Raw genomic sequence first — 15,845 nt, forward strand, 5'->3', positions numbered from 1 at the left:
TCCCTAATAGCTCATCTAAATCCACCCTTTGTCAGTTTAAAGCTATTCACTCTTATCCTGTCACCACATCCCTGTGGGATGTTGAAGATTCCAAAATTCACAGTGTTTTTCACTTGTGTTTATTTCCAGTGAAAAGCATAAGATGAAGAAGGGCATTTAAAAGATTTTTTTCTCTTTTTCCTTCCCGTCTTGCAATGGTCTCTTACTGTCTGATTGCTCAGCTAAAGGCTCGAGTGCTGCATTGTTTCTCTGTTTGAAGATCAACAAGCCTTACAAGACTCCTGTCTCTGAGGAAATGGTCACCAGGCACCAGCGCATCTTACAAACAGAAACACAGTCAAGTTTGGAGCAGAATGAGATTCAGCAGGATAACAGGATTAATGAAGGAGAAGTACATGATCTGTTCAGTGTTTTTGAAAGTAGCCACACTTTACAGACAATAAAGCAACAGCAAATCTCAAAAAGCTCCTTCTCAGCAGTGACTCATCTGCTCTTTTCCCTCCACTCTGCACAGCTGCCACGTGTTTAAGGTTACCTGTATGTTTGGGTACTTATCTCTGATATTTCTTTCAATCCTTTTTGGAGTTTCTGGAGTGTTCAGTTGAAGAGAATCGTAGAAAGGACTGAATCCAAAATCTATTAATAAGCAAAAGATAAAGCCATAGACTTGTGGTAGAATAATAGAATATCCTGAGTTGGAAGGGGTCCACAAGGATTATCAAGTCCAACTCCTGACCCTGCACAGGACACCCCACGAATCACACCATGTGCCTGAGAGCTTTGTCCAAATGCTTCTTGTCCTCCCCGAGCAGCCTCTCAGATGTGACAGCTTCCGCATCCATCCAAACATCAGGACTTACTGCCCAGGCAGCTCTCAGCATGGGCCCAGGATCTGAGAGTACTCACCTCTTTTTGAGGCTATCAAACAATTCTGGGAACAGAAAACAAGAAAGTGAGGAGCAGTTTTCCTTCCCTTTCTCGTCTCCCAGGAGATCTGTTGGTAATCGCTTAAAAAAGCTGCTTGGACAATGATTCCTTGGAGAATTCCAGATTTCCTCTTGCACCTCAGGATGGTCACAGTGCTCCACCTGGGCACAGGACCCTCATTTTCAAGCTCTTCCTGGAGCCTCAGAGATCCACACCAGGGCTGTTTCTCACTCCTTTCAGTGCAGTACTCAGGAACTTTTTGACAGTCAGTGTCAGCAGACTCGATTTGGGTGTAAAGTGGGGGATGAATTCCATTGTTCAAGGACAAACGTGCAGAGCTGCTTTGCTGTGGCTAAATACTGGTCAGCTGCAGAAGCCAGGAGAGTGCAAAATGACCTAAGAGAAACCCACAGAAGGCCAAGAGAAGTCCCAGGAGGCCAGGTGGGATGTATTCTTTGGGAAGACACTACTTCATTCCCTTCCCTGCTGCTGCCATGGCTGGTGCATCTCACAGTTTCATCCCAGCATCCTTCTCCTTCCAACTCTAAACAAAGTGTTCTGAGTCACTGTGTTCCTCTCTTGCTCTAATTGTTGGAGAAAATTCCCTCCAGGGAATCTTTCCAAAGCTTTTTGCAATGAAAAGTATCACTGCTGAGGTAAATATGAGCTTTTTGTGCTAAATATGTCATGAACCAAGAAACAAAGGCAAAGAATTCTTTTGGAAACTTAACCCTTCCAAGGGATACAAGAGAAAGAGAGGGAGAAAAGAAACAGGTGAGCCCACACTGGACATAATGATGGACAGAGGGCTTAGAGCCTTTTCCATGCTCCTGACCTTTTGGAAACATCTAAGAAGGGGATACTTGTTGAGCAGGACTCAAATCTATGAGGAGGGTCAGAAGAACAGAGAGCTATGACAGAGAACTTTTCACTGTGTTCTGGAATAAAACCTTTAGTTTTATGTTCCACTTTGTACAGCAAATATGAACACTGATGCTAATCCAGTGATTTTCCACAATCTTTAACCATAAAAAAAATCCGTAAATAAAATATTGTTGTGGTTTAGGTCTTCTCTATATATAAGTTTTTCTTCAAATCTGCCTGAGGTTGGAAGGCAATCAAGTTTTCCCAGAAATCTATGACCATAAGCAGAGAATTACTGAATGGCTGGAACATGAGGCTTCCTGATGAAAAATATTTCCCCCCAGGAGTTATGGGCGACCTTGTGAGTAAAAGCCATCCCCACATTCACACTGAGACACTTCAAAGCACAATTCTGGTGCAGCAGAGTGGAGGCAGATTAAAGCCTATTCCCTCACCCAGAATAATTTAGTGCAGCTCTTCCTACAGTGCATTATATTGAGTATTTTCCCTTTGAAGGATTGAAAATGCAGGCATGGAGCACACAACTTTTTGGTGGAGACCACGGGAATCTCTCTGAAATGATGGAATCTTCTGCACCAGTGAACATTGTGTGTCATTCTTGTTGATGCAGGAGCAAATTAAAATCACCCATAATTAGATCAACTAACTACCGGTGAAATTGCATCCCAAAAATCACATTAACCCGGACTCACTGTTTGTCTTTTGGATAATTTATTCCTGCTGCTGTGAGGCAAAAAAAAATCTCCTAATTCCAGGAGATACCTGCCTTGTGAGCACTGCAGAGCTCAGGGTTCCTGTTCACTGGTCATGACCAACAAGTATTCGGTGACTTTCCAATAAAACAAAGGTGACATGAACGTGAAATTAGTTTGCTTGGTCTGTCCCTGCCAACTCCAACAACTCTTTTGGCCTCAGCTATTTGAAATGTTCACATTTTTATACAAGACTGGCTTGACAATCTTTAAGATGATCCTAGTAGTGCAAAGTTTTGACTTGATAGTCAGTTCAAGTCCCATGCTGGTAAATCTCAGCAAATATAACAATAAAGAGGTTATTCTGAGCTCAAAAAAAGAAAAAAACAAGAAAACTGTCCTGAACTAGAAGCATCCTTAACAATATAAATGCATGGAGTCCTGCATGCACCAAGGAATCTATATTTTAGTCTGGATTCCCCCAATTATATTTGGATTATTGACAGCAAAGAAAAGGAGAAAAGGACAAATGACAGAGCAAACAATTCTTATCTCTAGTGATGTTCATCTCTCCCTGACAGTAAAACTATTCATTTCTTTGCTGTCCCTTATTCTTGTCTCCAAATTTCTTTTCTAGGGCTCACCAAAGTAAAGATTAGGGTTTTCCATAACACATACAGCATTTTTAATATAAACAGCTATCCATATGATCACTACTGTAAAAAACAAAAACCTATCTATTTTCATTTATTTCTTATGAATTTTCAAAAGCTTTTTTGTTTTTAATCACTTTGGCAGAGGTCATAACAAGCACCAATATCACACATATTCCAACATGAGCTCTCTCAGATGAAAGCAGAATGATTCACTGGATGATCAATCCTACAATGATTTAGATGGGCTATTCATTGTTTATTTAGTATTCTGAAACATTTTGAGCAAGGCTCCTGTGTTTTGGAAACGAAAGCCAGTGTTTCTCAGGGGTGAAGTCGTGGGGAGCTGCAGTTGACACAGAAAAGGCCTCAGTTCTGTGCAAGCTCTGCTCATCCATGACAAAAACACCTCTGTTATCAACACTATCACCAGCACATATCCAAAACATAACCCCATCCTTGCTACTGGGAAGAAAATTAAGTTTCTCACAGCCAAAACCAGCACACCCATCCAAAAAAAAAACCAGGAGCCTGGACACAAGATTCAGACACTGAAATATTCTGTGCATCTTAATCTTTAGAGATGTGGTTTTTCACCCTCTATGCCAAGTTCCAGGGCTGTCAGGCTGCTTTTTTGTCTGGGCTGGACTGACAGTTGTACCTCAGAAGGTGAAATTTGTTGCCCTCACCCTCCAGAATGTGTTTGGACTGTTATCCTGAAAAGGTCTCCAGCCATTAGGAAGGGACTCAGTTTAAAGCAGATGAAGTGTCTCTGCCTGCTTACCACGGGAGCAGGATACAAATGGGAAATTGAGAAATGCAGAGAAAGCAAAAAATCCCCAGCTTGTGGTAAATTCCATCCAGATCCAGAGAGGCTTTTTTTTTGATGCAGCAGTTCAGCACTGCACTGCACCTGTTTTAGTGATGCAAAACATAAAATAAAATGGGATGGGGTTACAGTTAAAGGTTGGCTTGCAGGACAGGAGCATGTCCTAGGAGATCAGCACCCTCTGGAAGAGGTACAGGAACTGACCATGGGAGCACTCCAGGACCACTTCAAGAACTAAAGCAGCCTGGCTGAAGCTTTGGAACACTTAAACACAGGTAGATTTGGGGCTGACCAAAACCAAGTTCTTTTTGCCTACCATAGAGGACTGCATCAGATTCTGCTCTTAGATGAAGTTCTCCAGCGTTTTGTTGGTTTGTTTCCCTGGGTTTTCTTTTTCAAGGAAGGGGATCTGGAGACAAAGAAATTTGTTTCTTAGCCTAACTCATTCCCTGAATATTATTAATTGTGAAATGTGGGCTAGATACTTGCAGCACACTCATTCCTTAGAGAGAGACATCCACTTCTTGTCACAGCACCCAGAGTATTGACTAAGGCATGATCTTGACCACAATTCCACAAATTTATGGAATTCTGGTGCCAGATGTGAGCACTGAAGGAACAAAACCAAGTTGGGATTCATTTTCCAAAATGAGATATTTAAATAAAGGTGGATCTATTCAAGCTGGTTTAACCTGGCACCATATCCATTGGATCAGTCAATACAGGTAGCAGAGCCCCAACAATTCAGCTCATGCTCAGGAAAACACACAATATGTGGCTGGAGATGATTTGGGGTGTTCAAGGCAAGCAGGGGGGTTATTAGGAAGATCTGAATCCTCCTTGAATTAAACATGAAGGCCATAAAATGTATTACAGGGCATCTTAACTAAGGTGTTACCCTCAGCCTGCTAGGTTGGCATCTTCCCTGACTTCCCTGGAGAGATTTCCTCAGCTGTAAGGAGATCTGAGACACTCCACTTGCAGGCACAGCCTCACATCTAAATCTGAATCAAATCCGTCACTTGAAACATCTTGTGTAGTTCTACTGTGCATCAATCTTATATTTTTCAATTGGACACCTCTGGATTTCACATCCCTGGTGTTTCGTGGTACCACTTTTCACGGTATGATAGATAGGCTGTGCTCTTACAAATAGTCCCCCAAATTGCTCCAGGGACAATAATTCTCATTGTGTGTTCGCAAAATCTCACACAACATGGGCCTTGTGCACTTTGCTACAAGATCAATAAAGCCATTTCAGTTTTACCATCACTTTTAACCCACCATGGATCTGGATCTCTCACCTCAGAATGAAAAAACAAGTTATTCTCAACCAGAATATTCACAAAGTACAGACTTAAAAAAGTAAATATTTAATAATTACTTGCAATATTCAGCCTTATTTGAATTTTTACTACTAAAAAAACCAAATAAATATTAGAGTAGAAAGTATTTCTAAGAAAAACCCACATGTTAACTTGTGGAAATGGCAGTCACCAGAGTGAGCTGAACTCTGCTCTTTGTTACTACACTGTGTAAAAATATAGTTACAACTGAATATATCTTGGTGTATGGAGTCCAGAAAAAGGAGGAAACAGTCATTTTAGGAATTTCTGTTGAAAAGCTTTGACATATTTAGGTGATTCAGGTTCAGTGTTACCCTACCAGACACATTCCCCATTTACAGCTACAAGTAAAGACTCTCAGAGGGAGAACTACCACAAATAGCAACAAATTCCTGCAATATGTCCTAGCACTTCTACCCCAATACTTATTTATAAGTTTAAAGGACAGTTTTTCCAGTATATCTGATATAAAGGAACACAAACATCTCAGTTATTTGAACAGATTTATCCCTCTTCTATAATATGAGTTTTGCACTGACACTCTTGGCCCTTTATTGGCAATCCCCAAATTTTTTTCAACCTTTCCCTAAGAAAAACATTGGATAAAAAAATACAAATAAAGTCTTTGCTCCTCTGCCTCAGTTTCCCCCAGAACATTGCCATTGAGGAAATACTCTTTTCCACTGAGGAAAAGAGAGTATTTCAAATACCACATACTTTACTAAGCAGTTCCACTTCTTGGAGAATCTGCCACAAGCACCTTTGGGACCCCCTCACATCAACATTCCCTATGAGGATAACTTGTCCCTGGATTACAGGATAAAATTGAATTGATAATGTTGTCATGCTGCAAAATTTATCTTGCAAGAGTGAATTTGTTACACTTGTTACACTGGGAGCTGCTCTTTGGGACTGGGTTTGTAGGGGATTACAGGTTATATAGGGAGTCATTCACTCCCATTACCCAGGCAGGACCCACCTCCTCCAGAATTTATCAGAAATAGCTGAAGTCACTAAGAACTGGTTTATCCCAGCTGAGATTCTCCCACCAGGATGTCTGCACACATGAGCAATTGCTGTGATTACACATCCAGTGCTCCCTCTCTTTAGGACATGTCTTAATCTAATTTTCATTCATCTTTTATTCCTGGAGCTGTTTTTTAAACACAAAGAGGGTGACAAGTTATGAGACTGCTCCCGTGGTTTTGCTTTAATATGGCAGAATTTAATGTAATTGAACTATTTGTGCAGCATGGGAGAAAAAGCCTTTCTAAACCTTCAGAGATTTAAATGAACAGAAGACTCTGAAAATAAAAAACTCACCGAATGGGATTTTGTCACAACCCCACAATTGCTCCAAACCCCACTGAAGGTCATTAGAAATCTTCGAATAAGTTGAGATTAACCTTTAAGAATACATCCTGAACAAGACAGAAGGAAAAAGAAAAATCAAAACATGTCTCTGTTTTTGTAGGGCCATAAATCAAAAATATCACAGATTTTTCCTACAGAGCTCTGATTCACAAAGCGTGTTGTTTAGTAAACTCCTACTCTATTCAAGGCAGGTAGGCCTTTATAAAAACTGAACAAAAATTTCCATTGTAACTTTCAATTTTTAGTTATTATTAACTTCCTCAATTTTTGCTCCAGATTCAGACTTGATACAAACTTGATTTTTCTTTATTGCTTTCTCATTCCTTTGTGTTCACTTGTTTGCTTCATTTAACCTTGGCCAAATTAAGCCTTTTCCTTTCTTTTGTCTGCCCTTGTAGAGCACAGAAAACGAACTCAAATCATGTTCATTGTGTTCTTTTGGTAATTGAAAGTCTAACAGAGGAAGCTGCTGAAAGCTGGAGGTTCTGGTGTAGGAATATCCCTGGTGAAACATATCCCTCATTCCAAAGGAAACTCATTTTGGATTGATTAACCCAGAGGACTTTGATGTTTTCATGCTGTTTGCAATCACTGGGGTTTTGTTGGGGAGTTGTTTGCAGAACAACCTGGAAAGGCTCAGGCTGCTGGAAAGTTCTGCTGAGGAGCCCAGAGCCCTCTCTGCCCCTGTAACCTCAGAGAAAACACCTCAGGAAAATATCCCCCCATCCCTGGAAGTGTCCAAGGCCAGGGCTTGGAGCAACCTGATCTAGTGGAAGGTGTCCCTGCCCATGGCAGGGGGTGGAACTGGATGGTCTTTAAGGTCCCTTCCAACCCAAACCGTTCTATGATTTTACAAAAAGAGTTTGGTGCACCAAAGTAAATTCATTATGTATCAAAACCTTAACGGGAGCAGCTCTCCTGGGCTTTTTGTAAGGGGTTTCAGGTTGTCGGTGAAGGAATATTTCCATCTCAGTGTTTCCTGTAAATTCATGGATTTCATGGCATCCCCCCTGTAAGGTGGGCGTGGGTCCCACCCCTTTCTCCATGCAGTACCCCGTGCTGGTCACAGGGACAGTAGAGAGTCCCAGGGGAAGCAATCCAGAGAGGCACCACATCCATAGGACCCGAGAGGTGCAGAGGATTCCTGTTTTTTCCAGGAGGAGAAAAAGGGAGTTTAGCAATCACCAGTTCCATCCATGCCAAGCAGGAATGGCCGTGTTCCCACAAGGGGTTTTTTGTGGGTGTCCCTGAACTCTGAAAAGCTGAAGCAAGCTGCATCACTTCAGAGCTTGACAAAGGATAAGTTGAAACCTAACAAGTGATAAAACAGCTGCATTAATATTGGACTGTGCTTTAGTTCCTGTCAACTGTTTCTCCACGAAGATCCAGCTCCCCACCTCTCCTACCTGCACAGGGTTTTCCAAGCTTCATGATTTAGGAAGCTTTGATGACCGAAACATTTTTACTTGGATTTTAGGCACAGGGAGAACTGTATTTGCTGAGCACTGACCTTGGGAGTCTTTCAGTGTGTGGGCTGCAGGATTTAGCATCCATCCCATCCATCTCAGCTCTTCTAATCCTCTCGGAGTGCACTCTCCTCATCTGTACCCAGCTGTGGGCAGGAGGCACTGGTGCAGAATGGGAAATGCACCCTGGGCTCACTCCAGACCACAAAATTTGCTTTCTGAGGAAATTAGATTGGTACTGTTTGAAAAATGTAGCTGTGATAACATCACTAAACATGGGAGAACCTGGACAACTCACAACCACACTTTGGACATGCTTGGGGCAAAGTTAGACCTCAAAGAGCTGTAGATAATCATGAAAATTGCTGATAGCTCCTGGAAAGATTAGTTTGGACCATTCTAAGTAATAATTTTCTTTTTTTCTCCCATCCTATTTCCTCTATATTACTCCCACCGTGTCCCTAGAAATTTATTCACCAATGACATCCAAATGTCATTTTATCCTTGGAAAAACAACCTGAAAAAGAAGGATCTACTTCCACTAACAGTATTAATACCCACTCATCTGCATTATTCCTGTTTGTTCTACCAAATTCCACTGTTCTAATTTTGTTTGGAATTTTACTGGGACTGCTGTTGAAATAATCCATTGACATGTGCCCTAAAAACCGCATCCCTGTATGTCTTACATCATTGCAAAATTCAAAGGATTAAATGTATGGAATTGAAATCATGGCAATAATTGCACAGAATGATGGCCCATTCAGTGCAAAACTTGAAGTAGTCTGGAAAACAGACAAGAAACAACAAGTGAGAGGAGTTCTTTGGGAAGGAAAAGAAAGATCTTTGTTGTGAAGTATCAAAGGGATTTTTGCTTTAACCCCCTGTTAACAAAAATAAAACCAAAATTGTCTGTTCATGTCTCACAGTGTTTTTGCAATGAAAGAGAATTCAAGCTGTAAACACTTTATATACTTTATAGTCTCTCATTCTTTACATAACCACATGTAATTCTCACCTCTGCATAGCTGTGTATGGTTTATTCTTTGGCAACTCTTGTATGCTGAGAAAAAAAAGGTGTGGTGGGTCCATATCTTACTTTATGGTTTTTTATTTCTCTAACTTCTTCTACCCATTCTACACATGTTGTTGTTACCTTTTAGATGTCTCAATATAAATATCATATACCACCAGCATGTCCTGCCCTTTCCAAAAATCATTAATTCTCTACCAATCACAGAATTTTCTTTTTAAAATATTTTTTCGTGTCAAAAGTTCCAATTTTCAAAGCATTTAGAATGGTGTGGGTTGGAAGGGACCTTTAAGATCATCTAGTTCCAATAACCGTAAGTAAAAATTAATTTCAAATCAAATAATGACTTTTTCCTGTTGTTGTTGTTTTCTTGCTGGAAAATATCAGAGAGTGCATTTGAAGAACTTCAGAAGAGTGAAGCTTTTGTGAAGATGAAGCTTTGCCAGGCTTGACACTTTACTAGAACAATTTCCTTTTTGGCAAAATCATGTTGCTTTTAAACCAAACTGACTGTGTTGGATAATTTTTACATGGTTCTAATTAAAATTGTTTTGTTTTATTGATACTAAGGAGAAAAAAGTGGTTGGAGAACACACACAGTCAGGATCATCCCAACCTCTCATGGACAAAGAATGTTCATGGTAAGTTCTACTGATTAATAAGGTCTCCTTCTGAAAATAAACGTGGGCCATGTTTTAATTAGACAACCAAAACTGAGACCTGGACAGCAAATGGACTCTTGCAGGAAAATTCAGATGTATATTCAATGCTCTGAAAGATCTGGTGTTGAAGCCACTCCTTCAGACATCCTGTGGAATTTGAGACAAGTCATCCAGATTCTCTGGCCAAGGACAGATGATGAATGTCTCCAAAATTTTCACATAATCGAGGGGCACATGAGCACCTCCCTTAATATTAAAACCATCATTATCAAATATGATCCTACTTTAGAGAGCAAGAAGGGTTTGTTTTTATTATTAAATTAGGTAGGATATACATCAGCTGCAAGTGGCTTAACTCTTTGGGATTTTGGTACAGTTTAAGCCTAAACCAAGCCCTACTGGTCCCTTCCTCAGGCTGCTCCTATCCCAAAGTGGTGAATCATGGAATAGGTTTGCCAAGGAGAAGGGGAATAACATACTTCCTCATAGTAACAAATTCTCCATATGCCTGGTTTCACAGATACAATATTCCTTATTTTGCCACTTAGACTGGTACCAAATTTCCCCTCTAACGGTTTGAAAAAGGAATTCGAAAAAAGAACAAAAATTACAAATTAAGATTTAGGGACTGAGAGCAGCAAATCATCACTTTAGCTTCTGTGAGGAAAACCACTTTCTATTGTTCTTTTATTTTCTTTTTCCCAGCAAGTGGAATTCTACCAAATAAGGGGCCATCAGCCCAAACAGCTACTCTGCTCCCACCTCCTTCCCAGTTGGATCTGTCAGGAGCAAAAGGGAGGAATTATGAGGGGTCTCTGAGGAGATTCATCCACGTCACAGAGTCCTGAGCAACGAAATCTGAGACATTCACAACACAGGACAAAGATTAGTGGAACAAATGCAGAACAAAGAGCTGCTGACAGAGTTTTCTGGAGGAAACAATCTTTCTGGTCCCATATTTGTGCTGACAGGTGACTTTGCCTTACCACTGAAAGGAAAGTGGGTGCAGCGAGTTCACACCTGGCCCGGTACCTTCATTGCTGTGCAGCCTTTTGTAAAGCCTTTTTTTTTGGCATTTCTATCAGTTTCACGAGGAGGCCTTAAAATTAGCCTTAAAATTCCGGTTAAGAATTTAAATTGTTCATAAAATTTACACATCTAGTCACAGACTGATGGAATAACACAGTTTAGGATGGACCTCTGGCCTAACGCTGCTCGAAGCAGGGCCAACTTAATTCAGCCTCCTCAGGGCCTTGTCCAGCTCATTTTCAAATCTCTCCAGTGACAGAGACTTCACAGCTTCTCTTTCCCCGTTCTCTGACTATTTTCACAGTGAATTTTTTTCCCAAAAAAATATTAATGGTTTTCTTTCCTCACAATTTCCACACACTTCCCTTTATTTTATCACTTGGGGCTTCTGAGTAGATTCTGCTTCAATCTTCTTCATCCTCCTCATTTCCTGGAGTCAGCAGGATAAAATACAGTCCTTAAAAGCACAAGTGGTTGTATCTCTAAAACCACAAGTGGTTGTATCCTTAGAAGCACAAGTGGTTGCCACTGAAAGAGTTCACTCTTCTTAATTTATTTATCTATCTCAAGTTTCTTTGTTCTCATGAAAAATCACAGCAAAACAATCTTTAATCTTATGACTAAACAGCCACTCAGCTGTGCCAATTAAATAAAAATTAAAAAATAATCAGAATAAGACCCTATGGCACTTATTTAAGCATCCAGAGATAAAAGGGAGAGGAAAAATAGGAATTCTTCCATTTTGCCTTAGGAGCACCAGCCTGGAGCAAAGGCATGGGCTCTCTGACAGATTTCAGCATCAGCATCCACCTTGCAGTGAAATTCTCACAAATCCTCCTTCTTCAAAACAACATAATTATTATTTCTAATTTCAAGGCTCTTTTTGGAAAATAGTGTTTGGATAACTAATAATTCTCATTGAAGTTACCATTAATATTCAAGTGTTTCTCCACCTGTAGTCCCTCTGACCAGAACATTCTTCTCCTTCCTTACATTTACCTTGTGATGTTCAAAAATGCCAAACTATCTCCCACCTGCCTTCCTTTGTTACAATAAACAGCTCATATTTCTGCCATATTTTTTTTTCATTTTTAAGCATTTTTAAGCATTTTATTACAGCCAGGAGAGCTAAAAATTATTTGAATTTCTTTTTCCTTTTCTTTCTCCTTCTCCTTCAACCTTTCTGCTGTAACCTGGGAACCGTGAAGATGAAAATCTGCTGAGCTTTATTCATTTTCAACAACTAAGATATTTTTTAAAGCCATCCCCAAATATTGAAAGAATGAAACATCAGCAAAACCTTGGTATGGTTTTATGGGCTGGCTGTGACTTTAAAGAGCTACGAAAGGCAAACAACAAAACCGTATCTTTTTTTCTCACTTCCTACTCACATTAATAAAATATGATTTTTACACTATTTGCATGAGTTAACTGGGGTTCTTTCTAGTGGAATATGCTGACTATTCCACTTCCAGGCCCTGACAGCAGCACAGACAGATAATCACACAACTTTGTCCAAAGTCAACTGAAGTCTTTTAGGGAAAAAAAATGCTCAGTTCTGCCCAAATTTCAAACTTTTTAATTCAGCTGGTTTTCTTCCCATGAAAACAGGTCCTAATTTCCAACACAGGTTGCATTTTTCCAATTGAAATGTTCATTTTAAAGATCATTGATGAAGCCAACTTTGCTGGAACACCGAAACAGTGACGTGCTGATATTTGTTTTTAATGAGGGGCAGCCTGTACTTGTTACACCAGACGTGAATGATTAATCCAAGTGTGACAAAAATCTACTTGTCAAAACCTTGTCTGTGTTTCAAAATCTAAATGTGCCTCTCTCTCTCACGTGCCTTTAGAACTCTGTAAATCTGCAGTTAAAAAAAAATTAAATATTTTTTTCTGTTGTCTTGGAAATGTTTATTATGATGATTTTAACTGCCTTTCTTTATGCGTGTTTTCTATATTGTTTTTTTATTCTACATGTTTTTGACATGTCCTTGTGTTCACTTTCCTTCTTGATATCATTACCCTTTTCTTTTTGTGTTAATTACTTTTTTCCTCCCATGTTTCCCACGACTGAACTGTTGCAGCTACGGCAAATATAAAAAAATCCTGTGCCTAAAGGTAAAAAGACTTTTTTCAAATTAGCAGACATTAAACAATAGCAAATGTTCCTTTGTAGTCCCCGTGGCAAAGACAATAAAATAAGGAAATTACTGTGTATAAATAAAGCAAAATAAAATTAGGGCTTAATCCAGCCTTCTGAAGTGATAAAGAAGGGAAGGGAAAGAAAGGACCAAGGAAATCCCTTTCTGCCTGACCACTTTTCATCCACTCTGTCCCCAGCCTCTGGTGCTTCAGGGGGCTGTTGTTTTTAATGTGAAAATAGTGGAAACATGAAATACTTTTAGACAGGAGGGGTTTTTTTTCCAAACTTTGCTTGTATAAAAGCATTTCCATGCAGTATTCTTTGCAAATATTTATTCTGCTTTAGTTTTCACACTTCCTGGTGACCTCAGATAACATCTCTGCAGACAAGACCCTCACACACTTCAAACTGCAGATCTCCACATGTGTGGGTTTGGGTGTGTTTTGTATTTGCACGAGATCCATCTGCCCCAGTCACTGCAATTTTTTGCTTCAATGCAAACCTCATAATCAAGTGCCAGCAGTGTAATGAGTTACCAGAGAATCACAGAATGGTTTGGGATGGAAGGGACCTTAAAAATCCCCTAATTTCAACCCCCTGCCATGGGCAGGGACACCTTCCACTAGCCCAGGTTGCTTCAAGCCCCGTCCAAGCTGTCCTTGAACACTTCCAGAGATGGGGCAGCCACAGCTTCTCTGAGCAACCTGTGCCAGGGCCTCCCCACCCTCACAGGGAAGAATTTCTTCCTAAAATCCAGTCTAAATCTACCTTCTCTCAGCTTATCATCCGTCAGCTGAAGTGCATTAACACTGTGAGTGATCCCCGGGTGTTACCAGAGTGACTTAAGCCAGCGGTTGGAATATTTCCAGAGGTTGCTCCACTTCTACCAGAGGTCACTGGGGAACATATAAACTGATCCAAATGAGCAAAGAATCCCCACCAGACCTCGTGCTGGAGTAGAATGAGGCATCCTGGGCGGGTGATGCTTCGTGGGACTGTTATTTCTCACCAACTGTACAGAGAAAGCAGCTGCAAGTGGAAACATTTTGGATTGAATGCGCTCAGTTGATGGATGGAATTGAGCTGCTGACACATCCTTCCCCTGTGACCACAACAGAGGGGTTACCTGGCTTCACCCACACATATTTTACAAGCTTTAGTAACTCCCTTGTAAATGGACACGGAGACAGAGCAGCGACCAGGACTGTGGGAGACAAACAGGACAGGAGCAGAGCAGGGAAAACGTCCATTCCATCTGCTGAGCCCAGGGATTGGGAGGGTATTCCCATAAAGACTTCCCATCTGAGATTTCAGGGAGTTCACATCTGGGCATTACATCCCTGGAAAAATGATTCCCTTCGTTCCAGAAAGGGGTTTGGAAAGTCCAGCAGAGTTGGGTTTGAGACTTATCCTGATTTGTATCCTGATGTGTGGGAGCATCATGTTGTCCTGAGGGTCTCTTTTTACCACCAGGTACCATTTCACCACCTTGGAGGGAAAAGAGAATCAGAGACGACTCATTTTTCATAATGGCTTAATTTTAGAAGATTGATTTTTTTTTTTTCAGTATAATAAAACTTTGGAGTTCTGTGTTATTGTATAATATGTTCACGTATTACAGCAAATATAATCCACCTTCTAAAAGCACTTTCTGGCATCTTTGATTACTTGCTGGAGCTTGAACCACTCATCTGGTTCCATCTTTCTGGTTTCAAAACAGAAAACAAGTGAAAAAAAGTATTTCTTCATATAAATCCTACAAGATTAGTGTATCTCTAAATGTGTTTCCAAGGCAGCAGTAACAGACATAATTTGAAGAAATTGTTGGAAGGCTTCAATTTTTATTTTTTTTAATCACTTAACAAAACTGACTAATGCTAAAAAAAAACAGATTGAGAATAGTTCAGTGTAAAAGTGGATTGATTTCACATTTAAGCCTTTTAAAATGACCAACCCTCCCATTCATGTGGCCTGTTTATATTTCATTCCACAGATGAATAACCTTTATTGCTATAAATTCATTACCTGGCTCTTCTACTCATTTTTTATTTCTGTTCATTCACTGCTTAACAATTTGACTTAAATGCAGTTTACAAAAGTTCTGATGCCTCTTAAATGATGCCTTTTGGGCAAAACTGAAGCTGCTCTGATGCCAGATAAGTACCTGCTGTTAATTACACTGCACTGTGGACACTTTTTAAAAAAGCATAAAAATAATTATTAGAAAGAATGCAGATTACATGTGAGCCAACTGGAGCACAGGAAATAATAACAAGATTACTCCTACCTGATTCCTTCCACAGCAGATATTTGAATGGTCATTCTTAGTTTATTTACATGTTAAAAAAAAATGATTATTCAAACATTTAGGAATCTTTAAGACTTCTGCAGCAACTCATCCCAAATATGTCAAGAATGATGTGGAAGAATTGGCATGAAAAGTTTCATACCCTTCAGTTTTGTTGTGAAGAAGGTAAGAGATAATGGCTGCTGTGCAGAATATTTATTTAAGGATCAAATGATATTTTTGTGGAGTCCATAATTTGTGTGCCTTCTCTGAGCAAGAATGATTTTCCAGCCAGTGAGGAGCTATTTTCAGCTTTACTCGTGGAATTGTGATTTAATTCTCCACAGCCTGGTCTCAACAACTGTGATTTATCTGGAATTAGGCTGATACTAAATGGTTCTTTTTCCTGCAATATCTGTTTTCCTGGACTCTACCAAAAGACAAGTTCATAAAAATGACTAAAAACTGTGCGTATTTTGGGGATGTGGAGTTGTAAACACTTTGTATTCTTGAT

Source organism: Chiroxiphia lanceolata, chromosome 1, assembly GCF_009829145.1.
Source record: "Chiroxiphia lanceolata isolate bChiLan1 chromosome 1, bChiLan1.pri, whole genome shotgun sequence".
Taxonomy (NCBI): domain Eukaryota; kingdom Metazoa; phylum Chordata; class Aves; order Passeriformes; family Pipridae; genus Chiroxiphia; species Chiroxiphia lanceolata.